Below are 19,168 nucleotides of genomic sequence, written 5' to 3'. Positions count from 1 at the left end.
AGTTTAATAATTCTGTAATTCTGTCGCCTTACTGGGAGACAAAGAGGGATGACTGCATTCTGATTGGTCGGGTGATCAGTACGGCAGTGTATCAGCGCAGCAGCAAACAATAAAATATGTTGTCACTGAACATTTCATTCATATGTTCAGTATAAACATTTTACGACTTCCCAAATACATTAACATTTCCTTGTTTATCTTTAGTATCATATAACATACAATAACATACAACCTCCTCTGTCCTTAAACCCTCAGTTCAAATAAGGAAAAACTCCACAAAAAATCCTTAAATGGTGGAAAAGACAAACAAACAAAAAAAATCAGATCAAAAAGACAGATATGAATAAAAAATCTGAAGATTGACACTGAAAACCATCATAATGCAAAAAAAAAAAAATCAAAATACAATAAGATCATAAGATTATAAAATTATATTTTTTTACTATCCGTGTTTTATTTTTCAGTGGAACTTGTTTCAGTGCAAATATAACTTTTACAAGTTTCAATGCCAATGTTTCCTTTTTCAGTTCAGGTTTTGTTTTCAATGCCAAAACCTTCCTGTTCTGTTCTGGCTCCGTACAGAGGAAGGATCTTTCTTCCAGGACGCACAGACATAAAATAGATGTTTGTACAGAAGAGACCAAGAAAGCAAAATTACAGAAATACAGCATGAAAAACAGGATGACAAGAATATAGATAGATAAATAGATAACAAAGTAACCTTTTATTATCAATCACATATCATTATCCTTGATTCAGCAACTACCTAGCTATTTATTAATTAGAAGTTTGTTTGTAACTTGTTCTTTATTACATTTGTGCATATTTGTGCACAGTGCTACCTCTTGATTTATTGTGGATCCATCTGTGGCCATGAAAAGCTCCAAAGATCTTGAGGCTTTGTGAGTTTTTGTGCATAAATATTTTATGATTGAACATTTTTCTCCTCAGACTCTGACTGGACTCTGATTTATTTACAGATAATATGTACAAAAATGAATGTGAGGCTTTTATGTGTAGTTTTGGTGAAAGAAAAATTCTCAGAACTATATTTTATTAAAATCCATTTCCATTTTCAAAACTCTTCTGAATAGCAGCTGTGACCATTTCAATTGCCAGAGCAGGGGTCTGTTTTAAAAATACATTATTGAACATTATTTAAATTCATCGACAATGTTCATGCTGGGTTCACTACCCCCAGTTAATCATGTTTCAAGTATTTTATATGCAATAGTGATAAGTCTGATCATCAAGAATATAAGTAGCTGTATATAACTCAAAAGAGAGAGAGAAAAATGGGTCCAATACATACCTACACACACAAGTCTGTGTAGGCATGCCAAACATATAATCACATTAATACATATCCACCCATCAACATGTACCCATATACATTAAAGGAGGATGTATCATGCACATTTCCAGGTCTATATTTATATTCTGGGGCTCTACTGGAATATCTTTGCATGATTTACAGTTGAAAATACTCCTTATTCATCTTAAACTTGCTCTTTATGCAGCGCCTCGGTTCAGCCTCTGTCTGAAACAGGCAGTTTTAGCTTCTGTCTCTTTAAGGCCCCGCCTTCCAGCGGCTCCAGAGTCTACGTCAACAAATCATGCAACAAACAGTAATAGTAAGATTTCACTACTTTTTCTCGTTCTTTACTTGAAATGGAAACTTCTCAAATACACCTGTACATGTTTGAGCCTGACACCATTTCAAAATATGAGAGTGGACAACCTGAACAACAAAAACCTTAGCAACAACCTTAGCAACAAAGGCTACAGAGCGGACGCAGCTCGTCAGCAAGGTAGAAAAAAAACGTTGCAAGCGAAACGTTCTGAGCAGGTTGAAGCCCTGGTGTTTGACTTGCAGGGAGAATTTCTGTGTATGTTAAACTCAAGTTTTGGACCTTTGACGATGTTTAACATAGATATCTGACGTCATAACAGTATACAATGAACAGAAAACCAAAAAAACGCACAATATGTCTTCTTTGATTTCATCTATTATCTCCATGATTTCACCATGATTGCTCAGCCATTTAGCCCGTCTTGTTTTGAAACATTCAATATTGCCTCAGATTTTTTATGTGATTTTCTCCATGTTTTTAATCAACTCATTATTTCCATGTACAATATCTCTGCTTGGGCTTCACTTCTGCCTCCAAGTTCTTGTTATTACTTTCAAAGAACTTATTGTGAATATTCTAAGTAAATATGTGTCCTTTTGATCTGTTATTTCAGGAGGCGTCACACCTAATTACATCTGAACTCACAGAAATGAACATAATACATTTTATTTCACACCAATCCAGTATGATTTTAATATTTCACAGGGCCAAATATGTGGGTGAAGTTTACATATATTTCCCCACATTCCCTCCAACACGAGTCTTATTTAACATATTTATATTTACATGTGTGAAGCAGTTGTTTTATGAGTCCCATTGCTCAGTATTAATCACATTCATCAATCAGATTATTGCTTTGCTATTATTTGTTCTTTTTCACAACAGCCTTCCAATTTCTTTTTAGTATTTTAGAAATCTGATGATCCACATTTAGAGCATCGTGATTCTGTGAATAAGAGAAGATTTTAAAAAAGTGGGAATGAAGCAAATATATAATATAACAAATATTTGAAGTTCTTCAAATGATGGGTCATTTTTTAAAGACAACAGTCACAGAACCGGTGCAATAATTTATCAACTTTTGACACTGAATGGGGTTCTTTGGATTCCAGTAGTCCATAGGCTGTTAGTCTGGACTGGTTTTCTGTGCTGATAGTAGTTTGTTTTACTGGTACTTAATGGGTTTCTGGAATTTATTGTCGGACCTCTTGTAGACAAGTAACTGGACATTTTTTACCATCACGTCAGGCTTTTTACTCCGGTTAAACGGTACATTTTTCAGCATTTTACTGTTTTAACCCAAACCATGATCTTCCTCTAACGCTAACCAAGTGGTTTTTCTGTCTAAACCCAAACCATTTTAACCCAAACCATGGGAAGGACTGGTGTATCACCTGCAAGTAAAAATGTTCCTCCATTTTGAAACAATTTGAATTTGATCACATGATTTTGCACAATCAATACCAATGTGCATGTGTATTAATTCCAAAAAACACCAACAATAAAAGGACTACTGGCACAGAGCTATCCGTACCACCAGCCACTTCCTTTTTTTAAAATCCTAATTTGTTCTGTAAAGTAATGATTTACTTGAAAAGCTTGTTGGAACATGTCAAAGTTGTTTGTGAGGTTACTGGAGGGAAGCTGACATTTAACTTCAAAGAAATTTAGATATGAGCTCATGAACTTCCAATAACCCTTTTAATGTTTCCCTCTCATCTCCACCCGAGTGCAACAGATAGAAGCAGAGTAACACCAGCAGAACTACATGTCCATTTAAATTGTGCATCCTCCCGTGTCCCAGACACTGCAAAGGGTAAATGGACTGCAGTTATGCATATAGCGCCTTTTTATCTTAACGGACAAAGCGCTTTACAATTTTTACCTCTAATTCTCATTTACCCATTCACACACAGAATCACACACTGATGGTCTGACCATCGGGTGCAACCTGGGGTTCAGTGTCTTGCTCAAGGACACTTCGACAGATTGACAGGAAGAGCCAGGGATCAAACCACCAACCCTGCTGTTAGTGGACGACCTGCTCTACCTCCTGAGCCAAGAAATATCAGCGGGGCTCCCAGAAGATGTTGAGTAATCCAGCAGTAACAAAGTGTGAAATGCTGCAAAGCTCTGGAAGGAAATGTCCCATCATATTACAAAAATCTGGAGATTAAACGCTGACTCACATTGTGTTTATAAAATCTCTAATTTTAACTGTTTCAATGGATCTCTGACGTTTTCAGTTCAAAACCCTAAAATGATCATTAACATTATGGAGAAAAAAGGAAACTGTGGAACAAATATGTGAAATAACTGAAAGTAAGAAAACCCTACTTTCATAATTGGCTCTGTAATCTGTTGGTTTTTTATCTCAAACAGTAATTGGAAAATAGCATGAGGTGATAACACGGGTAGTCAGTGGAAAATGAGGTGCGGTAAACGTGCCGCTGACAGAGAATACAGATCTGATGGCTTCTATCACCTCAAACAATCACTTACCAACCACATTTCTCTGTGTGCGAAGCGAACTCCTGTTCAAACTCTTTATTCTCAGTCATAGTTTCACACAGAAACTTTAAACCATTCACCAACCTTCATACATACTCATATTAGTTCAGCTTTTTTATACCTGTCATAGTTTTTCAGTTGTCAGAAGTTTTTTTAAGTGTTTATTGGTCGAAATGACATCACACAATCTCCCTTCAGCTCTTGAATTTATTGACATTTTAACTATTTTCAGTGGTCACATCATGCTTTTTATGATTTTCTGTTATTTTTATCCTGTCGTGATGTCAGATGTCAGGGGAACGTATGAAAAAATGCTCCCTGCAAGTCAAAATGCTTCTGCTGCTTTAATGCTTCAACATCAATAGGACATTTAATTGCTTCCATTCTTACAGTTAAACTGATCATTTTTGTGATTTCAACTCTTACTCCTCACGCCTACAGGATCCTCCGGCTCAGTCGCTGTTTCAATGTCCGCTGGAAATGTTTCAGAAGTGCTGGGATGGGACAGGGGAGATAAATAACTTAATGGATAAAATCCTCATACTTTTATTCTTTATGGATTGCAGACTATGTGTCTATGAACAGGATCAGATGTACGGTTTTCAACATTAATGGATGCATACATGTAGATTTTGTTTGTATTTGTTTACTGTGTTTTATGCTTATGGGGCTGTGTTTGTATATTTGTTGTATTTCCATTGTTGGATATCTTCTGGAGCGTCGTTTGTGGGCTGTTTATTATCGAGTTTGGATGATTTTGATGTATTGTGCTGTTGGATGTTTGTGGGTTTAAATGCCAGAATTGCTGTTGATTAACGTGTCTGAATAATTTCTTGAGATAATGGGTCACGTAAATGGCCAGACAAGAAAATAAAACTATTCATCTTCATCACCAATACTGCGCACTACGTGAGGCAGGTAACATAAACTCAGGCACATAACTTAACTGGAAGCATATAATTTACCCAGTGCAGCTTTTATCCAATGAAAATCTAACAGTATTTAGTCTTACAGCAGCTTGAGACTTAATACAGTGTTTCATGTCTTTTAGAGTTCAGCAGTAGCAGCTGAGACGTCTAAAAACAAACAGAACAGGAAAGAAATGTGCAGAGACATGCTGCAGACTGATGCCAATTACTTTCTATTTGAAACATCTGTCAGGAAACTTAAAGGAATACCGAATAATTGAGCTGATAAAAGAGGTTTGGATCAACACATCTTTATCACAGCATCCCGCTAAGAAGACAGATTTACCCTTCAGTCTGTCTTTTCTTTCCTTCTCATGTTTTACAATATTGTGTTACTACAAGCTGTTTCTTGTGTTCAGGCCCTATAAAGACCCGCAGACCCACTTATTGTAGTTGTTTTCAAGCACAGTTTGAACATGAACAAACAGTCCTGAAGAGGTCTAATCAGCTGAAAATAATTGAATTCACCTGTTTGTGCTTCATGACTGCGCGGCGGCTTTTAACAGCTTTGATACACTGTCAGTATTGTAATAGAGTTGTGAAGTGTGAGGAGCTGCTGGTGTTTTTCTGTATTCCTGTTTCAACGATATCCTCAACGAGTAGAAACACTTCCAGGTGTGTTCGAGACTCTTTGAGGTAACGTACGATCATATAGATTTAAGTTATGGCTTCATAGTTTATTTCCTTTCTGAGAAATCGTGTTTTGTTCACCGTTTTGGCAGACGGCTCTAAATACTACAATACCCATAAGCCTGTGCAGCCAAAGCCAGTCAGAGGTGCGAATTAGAGCGATAATGAATACAAAATGCTTCGTTGTTACAAATTGAATTGATTTAAGCTGAATATTTATCTTAATTTGCGCACATCAAGGAATTTTAAGCTCGGTGATTGAATGTTTTTTGCTGAAATGCAGCTTGGGAGTCGTAGTTAACTTCTTCTTTGAAGTTACACAGTCTTGTTTTTTAAAATCAATCAGAATCAGATATTTTCCAACACTTTTGTACTAATTATTTAACAAAGGAGAGTTTCATGTTGATCCAAGTAGTCAAAGAGTTCCAACTGTGAGTCATTGTCTTTGGGAAAAATTAATGAGATTTTTACCTCCGGAACGAGGAGTCCTCCTACTGCAGCTCTATTAAAAGTTTAAAAAAAAAGAAGAAAAACACTCCAACAAAGGCAGGAACAGTTTGCACAGCTCGCCTCGGGTTGACTTATTAGAATTACTGTATGAACTGCATCTTCTACCGTCGCTGTGTGAGGATTTAAAATCACATTCAGCAGGCTGACATGGTGACTGAGGAGACTTTAACTGGATCATTTTCCACCTGTGTTTCTCTTAAAGGTTTATTTAATCTGCAGGTGTCTTTGAGAAAAGGTGTGAAATCCTTTACTGGCTTTTCCAGATTTTTTTTGCTTAGAATATTGTTTAAAGCTTTACATTTTTTTTGTTGAAGATGATTTTTAAAACTTATTTCCAACCAAGATACTTCTGGCCGAGAAAAGTGTAGCATTAAATTTTCATATCGACGCACGCAATGTTAAATCCTGTTAGCAAATACGCTTCAATAACAGGCGAAGAATATCTGACTCCAACAGAACTGAAGAAAATGTTCAGTTGAAATGGAGACAAATAAATACCAAATTAAGTAATTTTAATAGCATTATATTAACTTAGAAATAATAATAATAACTTTACTTATATAGCACCTTTTAAAAACAAAGTATACAAAGTGCTTTGACAGACAATAACAGATCTGACCTTAAAAAAGATGGCGGCCAAAGGCAAAGAAAGACAATAAAGAGATGATAAAAAGTTTAAAAGAAAGATGACAAGTTAAAAAAGAAAAGAAGTTTAAAAGAAAGATGATCTAAAGAGAACATTACATAAAAGCAAGTCTGTAAAAATGAGTTTTAAGAAGTGATTTAAAAGAAGTTATTGATTCTGCGGAGCCTTATCTCCTCAGGCAAGTCGTTCCAGAGTCGAGGGGCCCTGATAGAGAAAGCACCTTTTAGATTTAAGCCTCGACTTTGGAGCAGCCAGAAGGGCCCCACCTGGGGGATCGAAGGCTGCGGGCTGGCTCATACGGGGGTCAGCATATCTGTTATGTAGCTTGGAGCTTCAGACCCAGATGTGCTTTAAAAGAGATCAGTAAAATCTTAAAATCAATTCTAAAACGAACAGAGAGTCAACGGAGAGAAGCCAGAATCGGGGTGATGTGATGTTGTCGGTTAAAACCAGTAAAAAATAACTTAATTTACTTTAAATATATTTAAACTGCAAAAAAATGTTTTATTATTGTTATTTAAATGGTGTGTGCTAGTTCATTTTTACATGCAGATGTATTTAATTAACATGAAATTAATCTAAAAATAATTACATCATGTCCATTTTTGATTGCTCTAATAATTGATCACTAATAGTTTACATGTATTTTTTAATAAACTCTTTATAAATGCTAAAATGTAAGATTATTGGCTGTTAAAATACTTCTATATGTGTTAAAAAATGTGACTTTCAGTGTCATAGTAACAATGAAGTGACAATGTACCACCGAAGTGAAGTATTACATCCACAAATAAACTGGAGCTGTCCCAGCAGATAAATGTGTGGAGACAGTGCAGCACTTAACATACAATGAAACTGAGCTCAGGCACAAACACCTGAACCCTGCTGACGCTGAACGTCTCTCAGAGACTCAGGAGAGGATTTCAGTGGAGCCGCTCTGATACCGAACTACAGTATCTCCTGGTTTTGTGTTGTTGTACAGATCAAGTAAATAATAAAACTTTAAAAGGTTGAAAAGACACAATCAGAGGGGTATTTTTCAACTGTAAAACCGCCTAATTAGATGACGATGTTCATAGCGTTGCCCCCTCAAATTCTGGGGTTTAGATATCATTAAAGATCCCTTCCAGACATGAAGAAAGTTTGTGAAAAGCAGCTTTTTTTTTAACTGTCAAACTCAAGCACAGTGAAGCTCAAACATCAAACTGAAGGACGCGGATAATTACTGGTAACAGCTTGGTTGAGTGTGAACATTTACATATTCATTGTGAAACTGTGCCCTCTCAAAAAAAAAAAAAAAGACGTTAACTGTTAAATATGTGATTCATTACTTTGAGATTATGCATCGCCAGAGGAACTGCTCTCACGACAAAATACACTCAAATATCATACAGTCGGTCTAACACATGGTGATTTTATTTGTACCAGTTATGTGATTCAGAGGGGAGACACTTGTTTAAAGAGCTCGGAGTTCATTTAATTTGTGCGTGGGAATTCTAAAATTCAGCACTTCAATTATAAATGATGCTGTTGAGTAGATTTATGGGGGCAAGAGTGAAATCTCTCATCAACTTTGAAGCACTGACAGAAAAAGTCTAATGAGACTCAACATGGTCAGCTGCACGAAAGAAGAGTGAGTCCGATACGTCCGAGTGTCTGGAGAACCGCTGATTGCTCCGCTAAATGAGATTTTTTTTTACCAAATAAATCAAGCAATAACTGACACTGGTTGTATTTCTGTGGGTTTGAAAAAAAAAAAAAAAGAAGCAAAAAATAGAGTCAACACAAGCATTTGGTTTAAAGGATGAGTTCACAGTTTTTCAAGTGTGTCTTAAAACAACAGTCAGGTGCACATATGAACAGTGAAAGAGGTTTTCTCCTGTTCATACTGGCTGTTAAAAGATCCCCTTTAAATGTAAGTGATGGAGGTCAAAATCCACAATGGGTTCATCTGAAGCTTATATGAGGCCTCAGCAGTCTGAGTTAGTCATATCAAGTGGATATCTGCCACATTTACAGTCTTTTTAGCATCAAATTCCCTCTTTGTGTTTCCTCGGACAGTGTTTCCCTGTTGAGCTGCAGGTGGAAGTATAGTAACAAAAAGAGGAACTTTGGCACTAAAAAGACTGTAACGTTGAAAGATATCTACTTGATTTGACTCATTTGGACTAGTGATGCTTCATATTAGCTGCAGATAAACTTTTAAGTACATTTTTTGCACAGAAGGAGTGATTACAGCAAGAAAAACATGTTTCAAATGTTCATTTGGGCTCCTGACTGTTGTTTTAAGACATGAAAAATTGTGAACCCGTCCTTTAATAGTTTGATGTCTGCTGTCAAACTGAAAATTCATGCTACATATATGTCGAAACTTATATACAGTTTAGTATCACTACTGTACTGTACTGTTATATACAGTACAGTACAATACAGTAGCTTTTTGTATCTTGCTTTGAATAATAAAGCATTATAATAACATTGACTCTATTGTCCTTGAGACAAGGAGAAAAGTCAACTGTTTCTTGGATCCAGTTGTGTTTCACCTGCAGTTTGGTGGACGTTTATCAATCATCTCAATCTGGTTTATTATCAGTCTAAATCAAACTTGACTAAGCAGTGAAATTAGATGGCGGCTGTTATATGAGCCGACATAAAGATGTCATCCAGATGAATGTTCAGCAGGGATGATAAAATGAACAGCGGGAATTTCTGGTAATAAAAGCCAGAATTTCATTTCAAAGTTCTGTGACGGTGCTGGATCAGCTGTCCGGTCCAAAGCTTCCTAACACAACAGATGAATACAGTACGACAGGAAACCAGGTGATATTATAAGAAACCACCTGCTCCGACTCTGTCTCCTAGAAATTACATCCATATACGACTAGATTGCAACAACCAATACGTTTTTCTAGAAACTTAATGCTGGTTGATGTTTTCTGTCAACAAAATGAGAAAATGTTAGTTAATGTACTTGGAAAGTTGCAAAAACATTAATACTGAACAAATTAGTGAAATGTCTAGAGACAACATACTTAGTTGTTTGTTTATCCACCAAAATATCCAATCTTGTATTACAATATCTGCTCAAACAGCATTATTAAACTTTTAATGGTTATGTTTAGGTGCTGGCAGCACTTTGTTAAGGTTAAAGAAATATCACAGTCTTTGTTTAATAAAAGTCAGCAGTGACTTGAAACATGAGACACAATGTGTTTGTTCACTAACCTTAACTTAAACGCTTTAGTTGCCTAAATCAAACCAGACTCAGGATGTGAATCCGGGTCTCTGGCGTCAGAATCCTGGTTTTGTATGTTCACCATCCACCCCGACATCTGACCACCAGCTTCAGTGTAATATATAGTCAGAGCAATATTGGCATGTCCATTAATTACCGGTTTAACTGATGTGGGATGAATGATTCTTTATAGATATTTTTTCTTTATACAAGGACTCTGTACAGTCTCCCTGAAGTTGGAGCTCAAAGTGATGATTCAGGGGATGGCATGAGTCCTCCAAGAGACGTTAAAAACACAAAATACACAAACACACAGGAGCCGATTGTAAGCCACAGGTCACAGACAGCGTGGCGCCCCGGAAGAAAGTAGAATAACAAAGTAATATGGAAGTATTATGACATGGTAATTTTGTTATTACAGTTACAGTAAGAGACAGAGACTGGGACTATTGTCCTGTTCAATATTTAACTAATGATGTGACATTTCATAACAAACAGACTAAGAGGTGTAGAGCTGCAATGATTAGTCGATTAATCAATTAGTAGATTGACAGAAAATTTAACGGCAACCTATTATTTTGATAATTGATTAATCACTTTGAGTTTAAAAAATGAGAAAAGTTTCTCAAATGTGAATATTTTCTTTCTGTCTTTCATGTAAACTGAATATTTTTGGGTCGTCGACTGTTAGTCGGGACCAAAGAAGACATTTGAGACGTCAGTTTGGATTCTGGGAAACAGTGATCGACATTTTTTTTTACCATTTTCTGCTATTTTATAGACCAAACAATTAATTGATTAATCGAGAAAATAACCATCAGATTAATCAAGATTAAAAATAATCGTTAGCTGCAGCCACACAAGGTGTGTGTTCATGTCTTTAACGTTACCTGAAGAAAACCATCTGTGGGCAAAACGATATAAACATCAATAAAATAAACATCAATAAATAGTTACTCACTATTCCAGTAGTTGTTGTCAGTAGTTATTGATGACTATTTTACTACTCTACCCTCCTCTTGTTACAGGTGCCAAACAATTTAATTGATGAATGTCAGGATGTCAGTGAATTAAAGCTTTTTAGCTCAGAAACAATTCTGAACTTTTAAAACATACCTGTAACTATGATTGAAAAGCTTTGAGCTGCCAAACCAATCTAAAGTCCATAAAACGTTCCTCTACATAAACATTCAAAATCACACGCTCAAACAAACGTCAGCAGCCATGAACAGTCCCTCTATTTATCCAAATGAATGAAAACTACTGTGACTAATCACATTCTCATTTCCTTTTCCCTGATACAGTAAATTAACTTTTGTGAATTGCAAAAGCTAATTTAGATAAGCCGTGAAATCGAGGAGACACCTCTGCAGTCTCATCTTGTCTTCATCCTGCTCTCGTCCTGTCGAAACAGGAAGAGCTGCGGCGTGTCCCGGACGCTCAAGATGAATTTTGAGAATCTCGCCATCAACAGGGTCAATATATAAAACTTCATCACCTCTCGCTGCGAGTCCGACTTCATCTGAAGCCCCTTTTGGACACGATCGACACTACAGGGGGGGGAGGTGGGGTATTAAATATTCACCGTGCTCCTCTGTAATTTAACTCAAAGTGATTAACTATTTATTTATTTGAGAATTTTAACCATAAAGACAGAGACATAAGCCTCTCCGGGGGGTCGCGGGAGAGTTGAAGGTGAGGCAAAGATACTGCGTGAGGTGAATCTGAGTCGTTCTCCATCTCGGACACAGACACACGAAACACATATTGATATCATTCAGGATGGAGGATACCATTATCTCTGATGTACAATGCAAATAAACCTCCATGACTGCTTATTTTCATTGTGTTATTCTCTCTTTTTACAAATGAATTCATGATCGTTTGCAGTTGACATGGCCTTAGTTGGCCTCCTGAAGAAAACAGACCTACACTCTTCAAACATGGTGTCACATCAGCCGGCTGGAAATCAATGTGGCTAAAAAACAAAAGAATTAATTATCTGTAAAAAACAAGATTTAAAAAATACAGCCGGTTTCACTTGATGGCTGATGTGTTGAAACTGTGGAAAGCTTTAAATAAATATCTTGGTGCAGCTCTTGACTTCTAAATGAGCTTTTCTGAAAATACAGAATATATTTTCAATACTCACAGCGACTTTATGTTCACAGAAAACTCAGCAGCCGCAGTGTTAGTCAGCAAATTTTAGAACCAGTGTACAAAACTCTTGTTGAGAGTGTTTCAGTTTTTGATCTTCCCGCCTGGTACGGTCACTCAAATTGTAGATCTAAGAATAAACTTTCCAGGATTGTCCTGATGCAGAGTGAGGGTCTCTGGCACAACGTCACCTACTTCCAAGGTGCACGGAGAAGATAAGGAAGTCTAAAGCAACACTTGTAGTATGAAGAACAACTTTATTAGTTGACCGACGCGTTTCGGCTTGTGGCCTTCATCAGGGTCATCATAAAACACACTACAAACAACATTTAAATAAAGTAGGTTGGGTATGAAAAAAGGTAAATCTTGGACAATGATTGGCCTGAAGCCACATGACCATATATCCAACCCATCTTTGTAGACGCCCCATTGGCTGATATGTGTCTGGATGTATATGATTGGTTGTCTTCTATATTTTTTTTTTCATACCCAACTTACTTTATTTAAATGTTGTCTGTAAGGTGTTTTATGATGACCCTGATGAAGCCAGCAGGATAGTTGTCGAACCCCGAAAGTTCTTGATTCAACATTTTATGTAAAGGGTGAAGAAGAAAGCGAGGAGTATCGTAGCAGAGAGCTGCCATCCTCTATTCAGCCAGTTTGAGCCTGTGAGCTCTGGGAGGCTCTAAACAGTCCCTCAACAACTAAATATGTATTAAAGAAGCCACAGACATGACATGAATGGTTCGTTATACTGCTTCATTATCTCTCTCTTGTAACCATCATGTGTAGTGCATCTTAATGTTTTAGTGAGCCAAAGACAATTTTCCAGCCTGGTGGACAATAATGTATTGTATTATATTGTATTATATTGTATTCTATTGTATTGTGTTCTGTTCTAAATCTACTTAGAAATCATTGAAATAAAGACACTTCAAAACTTGCCTGCGAATCATCACATTTTTAAGTTTTCTTCAGTATCAAAGTCATCCAGTGATGGTTGTCTGTACATTCATGGCTACACTGCAAACAGGAGCTGCTAACAGCTAATTCTGCCAACTTTTAATGGAGCCGGTTTGCCAAAATGTAAACAAATATAGAGAAATAATCAATAAACTAATTAAAACAGTCCCTACTTGTAGCTGACAATACAACAGCCCATCTGATGAGCTTTTATAGGGTTTTGCTCTCCTGATGATTCGTCGTCATATTGGTTCCCAAATGGTCCCACATGTTGGTGTTAGCATGTTTCCATCTATTAAATTAACAAAAGTCAGATTTCGCACTGAGTCAGACGAGAAACTTCTCCTGCAGAAAAACCTCAATGATTCACTTTAAAAAACGAGGATGGGATTTAAATTACAGAAGGAAGTTGCCTGAAAAACAGAAGTTAATTACAGCTGTACTGTAATTATTACTCAGGTTGGGGTGAAAAATTACTCACTGACAATGTTAAAGTCACCTCCCCTGCAGAATGAATCCAAAATTAGGCTTCAGACGTCCTGATCATAAAAGCTGCTTGATATTTCAGCAGCAGTTTCAGGAGATGAAATCAAGCTTCACTCACTATACTCTCTAGTCTCATATCTGTAGTAAAATATCTTGAGACTTCACAACAAAACACAACATCATTTTACTGCTCAGCCGGTAAGATGCTATTCATCAGCTTTCATCAGCATCACCTGCAGCACGTCGCGCTGTGACACATCAACCGCTACTCTCAGAAAAAAAGCCCTTCCAGAGGAAACCAGAGAGGAATCATCACGCTTATTTGTCTTGTCATCGCTGCCTCTCTGTGGATGCTGTGATGAAATTACATCTTCAGTGTGAAGACAAACTGTGGGAGAGAGACGCTGCAGCAACAGAAGGCAACTGTGACATATTCATTTGTATGCCATTAAACATTTATTTTAATGCAGCCGGTTCTGTGTGACAGAGCTGCCTACGGTATCATGAAGTTAGCGTTGCTTGTTAAGGCTGTCACACATTTTACTGAGTCCTCTCTCGTATAACCGAACTGTGCATTTTAATTTGCTTCCTAAATTCTGGGATACTGTTGGTTATGATGTTGCTGCTGTCAGGTGAAAATCTTCCATCTCTAAACAGAGCTTTGTAGCTTTGTAGCTTTACTAGCATGTGTTCGGTACTTATATTTGTCTTTACTTATCATATTCTAAGACAAATTGGCATCACTACAACTGATTTTAGAAGTTGAAATAGATTTTAAAATTTTTATTTTAGCATAAAAAAACTAAAGCTCCCATGAAAATCTTACCGGTGGAGGTACTTAATGTCATAACTAATGTCGTAACTTGGTTTCTCATCTAAAGTCAGTTTTCCAACTCTCTGGCTTTTAATCTCTGTTGTCTACAACATTCATGCAACAGCATTAAGTCTTCTCTGTCCTGCTGTCTGATGTCTGAACCATTTTTTATCAAGCTGTGATGGTCTAAGGTTTATGGGAAATGATGTTCCTCAAAGGCTCTAAAAACAAGCGAACTGAATAAACAACGACATAAGACTGTTTTTTAAAAAAAACGTTAACATCTTATCTAAACATATGGATTCAACAACATGAGATACTTTTTTCTGTTCTAAAGCTGGATTTATATCTACAGATGTTAATGGGAGTTTGAATGAGGTTTTCCTGTTTCTGGAGCAGAACCCAGGAGTTGTGGTTTCACTTCGCCTCTCTATTGATTCTAAATTACAGGACAAAGAAAATCTATCCATCCATTTCATGCTGCTTATCCAGGACCGCTGGCATCACACTGAGTAAAGTAACCCAGACATCCTCCATCCCGTTAACGTCCTCCAGCTCCTCATGGGGGATCCCGACACATTCCTAAGCCAGAAGAGATGTATATAATCCCTCCAGCGTGTTCTGACTCTACACTGGGATCTCCTACCAGTTGGACGTGCTGGGAACACCTCCAGAGGGAACACCTCCAGAGGGAACACCTCCAGAGGGAACACCTCCAGAGGGAGGCGTCCAGCAGGCATCCCAACCAGGCGCCCAGATCACCTCAGCTGGCTCCTCTTGATGCGAAGGAGCAGTGGCTCTACTACAAGCTCTGTCCAGATCTCAAAGCTCCTCACCCTATCTCTACCAAGGCTGAGCCCACACACCCAACAGAGGAAACTTATTTCAGCTGCTTGTATTCACGATCTTATTCTTTCGGTCACTACTCAAAGCTCGTGACCATCGATGAAGGTTGGAACACAGAGACGACTGTTAAACTGAGAGCTTCGCCTTCTGGTACAACGTCTTCATTACTGCTGATGCTACATAATGAAGCAAGAACATCTAACTATTGCTTAAAGCTACACTAGTCGATGTTTTTCATATGAACAGTACGAACTATGGAGAGTCCCGCTCTCAAACACACAGAGAATTATCACTCAACACTGCTGCTCTCCTAATGGTTCTGGTTTTCCAGCCCACAACTCTGCTTTTATCAACAAATTTTACAGCCTATAAAATATATTTTATGTGACAAGCTGCTGAAGAAAGTCTAGCAGCTAAAGACCTGAATACTTTTTCCTGGAAATGGTCCAAATCAGGACAAAAGGTAGTGTGAATATTGCACTTTAATTCATCCTGTTGCCAGAAACATATTTGAAATAGTAATACTGGGTATAAAACACAAGCATTCATTTGGAGTTGTATTTCTGGCCACCAGACGAATATTATGTGCAATATTCACTCTTCTTTCAGCTCTTTGGACTCGACCAGCTATCGAGGCTCTTTAGCTGCTAAATGATGTTAATTGCTAACTGTGTCCATCTGCTGTTTGGTGCTGATCAGGTAGTGTACAGAAGGTTTATCACAGCTGCCTGCTGCTGCTGGAAACAAGGTTGACGAGAGCAGTGAGACTGAACAAAATCAGTAAACAGGGGGCCACTGTAAAACCACAAACAATGAGCTGGAAGAAAAAAAAAAAGCTGCAGAATCAGGAGATGATTCTCTCTGGGTTCGTCACTATGAACGACTCCTTTCACATTGCAGTTATTTGGTCTGAGCGCAGCTTTAAAATCCGAAAAACACCAAAATATCTTTGTGGTGCAAATGATTTCTCCATTATAAGCTGCAGGAATTATTACAGCTATCTCCAATTTCATGCTTGTTTGTGTGTTAATACACTAACGTGGTTACTGAAGGCCGATTCCTTCATCCGTCACTGTGCATCTTCCTCCCCCAGAGGACAGAGGACGTTAAAATGAAAGGAGTGTGGCAATCATCCCTCCTTTAAAGACAGTGGGAGGAGATAAAAGCACACTCTTTTATCATTTCTCAAGACATAATCAGAGGGGGATGATGATGATGATGATGGTGATGATGGTGATGATGATGATAGTAATAGGCTTGGAAGCCAGGCTGCCCAGCAGAAAAATAGCCATCATCTGATGGGATGTGTGTGTCTGACAGATGATGTTCGCTCTTGAGCGATATCTCAGGGTTTCTGCCAGCCAGTTTTCTTTTTTTTTTTTTTCTCAGCTGGAGAGAAGCAGGAGCAAACCTAGACAGATTGTATAACGCCTTCAGGATCAGAGGGACTAATCTCAGAGTCAGGGGACAGAAAATACCCCAGCTGAGGATGCACTTCAACGCTTCTACATCTTTTACATCTACATTACAGAGCTGCGTGCAAAGTCACTGGCTTATAGAGGCAATCAGAGGGCAAGTATACTTAGGAAGAATCAAACAGCCTCACTGATTTTTTTTATTCTCATCACTTAAGCACATTGCACTGAGGTGGCAGCGTAATTGTGACTGTATCTTTTGCATTTGAAATAGCGATAAAGCGCGGCCAGTTGGATTTCTAAGCCCTCCTTTTCATGCGGAGGAGCAATAATGATAACACCGGGAGATAAAGGCTCGGAAGTACACGAGCATTCATGCGGAAATTTTCTTATTAAAGAACTGTCGACTCTATAGTGCGGTGCGTCTGCCCTTTGAATGAGGAACCACATTTCCAAAGACAAGAGCTTATTGCTTTTGCTCATCAGCAGCAAGGAAGAAAAAAAAGAGAAAAAAGAAAAAAAACCACCAATTTTCACTGGGTGTGAAAACGAAGCCGGCCTCGGGCAACAGGAGTGACCTTTCGTGTCTGAGTTCTAACCACCTGCAGCAAGTAAACCCCGTAAATACAGCAGAGACACATTATTCATCAGTAAGAAAGCAGCAATACACTGCAAAACCCCATGAAAACCTGCAAAGCCAAAGGCTGAATAACCCATACTTAAAAGCTGGTGAACATCATGGAAGCTGAGTGTCAGATGTGCACAGAATTTCTCTTGAGCAATTTTCCAAACCTACATGAACAGAGAGTATAAAGCTTTACCAAATAAGAAAAAAGCAATCAGAGTGACAGAATCTAGAAAGAATGAGGCTGATTTACAGCTGCAGAACATGAAATACAAGCAGCCAGGTGTAAATTTCCGCCATTGGTTGGTTTCAAAATGTCTTTTCAGGTGTGGATTCTTATCTGTCATGATGTTGCCCATTAACTGCTGTATGTGGCTCCAGTTTCACAAATATATTTCAAACTTAAAGGTTTGGTAACAGAGTTGTCAGATAGGACAGACGCCCAATCGTCATAAAAGTAGCCCAGGTTTTACATCCGACCATCCGATCGCCTGCAGTCTTCTGTTTTATCATCAGACAAACTCAACACCATAGTTACACAAGTGAAAAACTAAAAGAAATCAGAACATTTGTAGATTTTAGATAATTTTACATTTAACATTCAAAGTTTTCACTCGTATGAATAACAGGAAACACGTGTCAGTTCAGTTGTAATTAACTAGAATTATATTTGGTTTAGATAGTTAGACTGTTAGCATATGATTAAAGACACTATATCACCATATCAATTAAATGTGGGTTTTATCACATTGAGGCATTCATGTATATTTGGTTGTCATTGGTTGTATTATTAAGTGCAGAGTTGGATATATCTGAGCTTTGAGAGGAAAATTCCCAGTCGTAATTGGAACCTGGATGTGAGCGCTATTAACGAGTCAGGAACTCATAATTACGATAACTCTGATTTGATGTGAACACAGCATCAGTTTACATCAGGGACCGCAATGTACAGCCTAATGATTCCCTATTTACAGTGTAATTGTTTTACAGTGTACCAGTACAGCACATAAAGACGCGTACATGCAAGGAAACAAAATGTGAAACTTAAAATAAAGAAAAAAAAAGTATTTTTCAAGTCTGTCTTAAAACAACAGTCAGGTTTGGGGGCGGCTGTGGCTCAGAGGAAGTTTGATCCCCGGCTCCTCCAGTCCGAATGTCAAAGTGTCCTTGGGCAAGATACTGAATCCCAAATTGCTCCTGAAGGCTGTTGTACCATCAGTGTGTGTGTGTGAACGGGTGAGTGTTGGCATGTAGTGTAAAGTGCTTTGAGTGGTCGGAAGACTCTGAAGGCTCTCTAGATAAATGCAGTCCTGTTCATACTGGTTATTAAAAGATCACCTTCAAATGTGCTTTCACTATAAAAGATGGAGGCCAAAATCCACAGTGTGTCCACACAGTCATTTAGTGCAAAAATGCATTTAAAAGTTGATGTGAAGCTTATATGAGGCTGCAGCAGTCTGAGTTAGCCACATCAAGTGGATATCTGACACATTTACAGTCTTTTTAGCATCAAATTGTGTTTCCTCGGACAGTGTTTCCCTGTTGAGCTGCAGTGGAAGAATAGTAACAAAAAGAGGAACTTTGGCAATAAAAAGACTGTAACATTGAAAGATATCTACTTGATTTGACTTATTTGGACGCTGAAGCTTCATATTAGCTTCAGATAAAGTTTTAAAAGACATTTTTGCACAGAAGGAGGACTGTGGATTTTGTCCTCCATCACTTCCA

At 37.8% G+C, this 19,168-nt stretch overlaps 1 protein-coding gene across 2 annotated transcripts in view; it reads right to left on the bottom strand.

Moving 5' to 3' along the window:
- LOC137192354 (ly6/PLAUR domain-containing protein 1-like) overlaps positions 1 to 19,168 on the bottom strand; it is a 29,496-nt gene that overhangs the window by 2,218 nt on the left and 8,110 nt on the right. The gene's annotated exons all lie outside the window — the stretch shown is intronic.

This window comes from Thunnus thynnus, chromosome 11 (assembly GCF_963924715.1).
Source record: "Thunnus thynnus chromosome 11, fThuThy2.1, whole genome shotgun sequence".
Lineage (NCBI taxonomy): Eukaryota > Metazoa > Chordata > Actinopteri > Scombriformes > Scombridae > Thunnus > Thunnus thynnus.
Note: the sequence above shows the minus strand (reverse complement) of the source record. Positions and strands in the feature narration are given on the sequence as shown.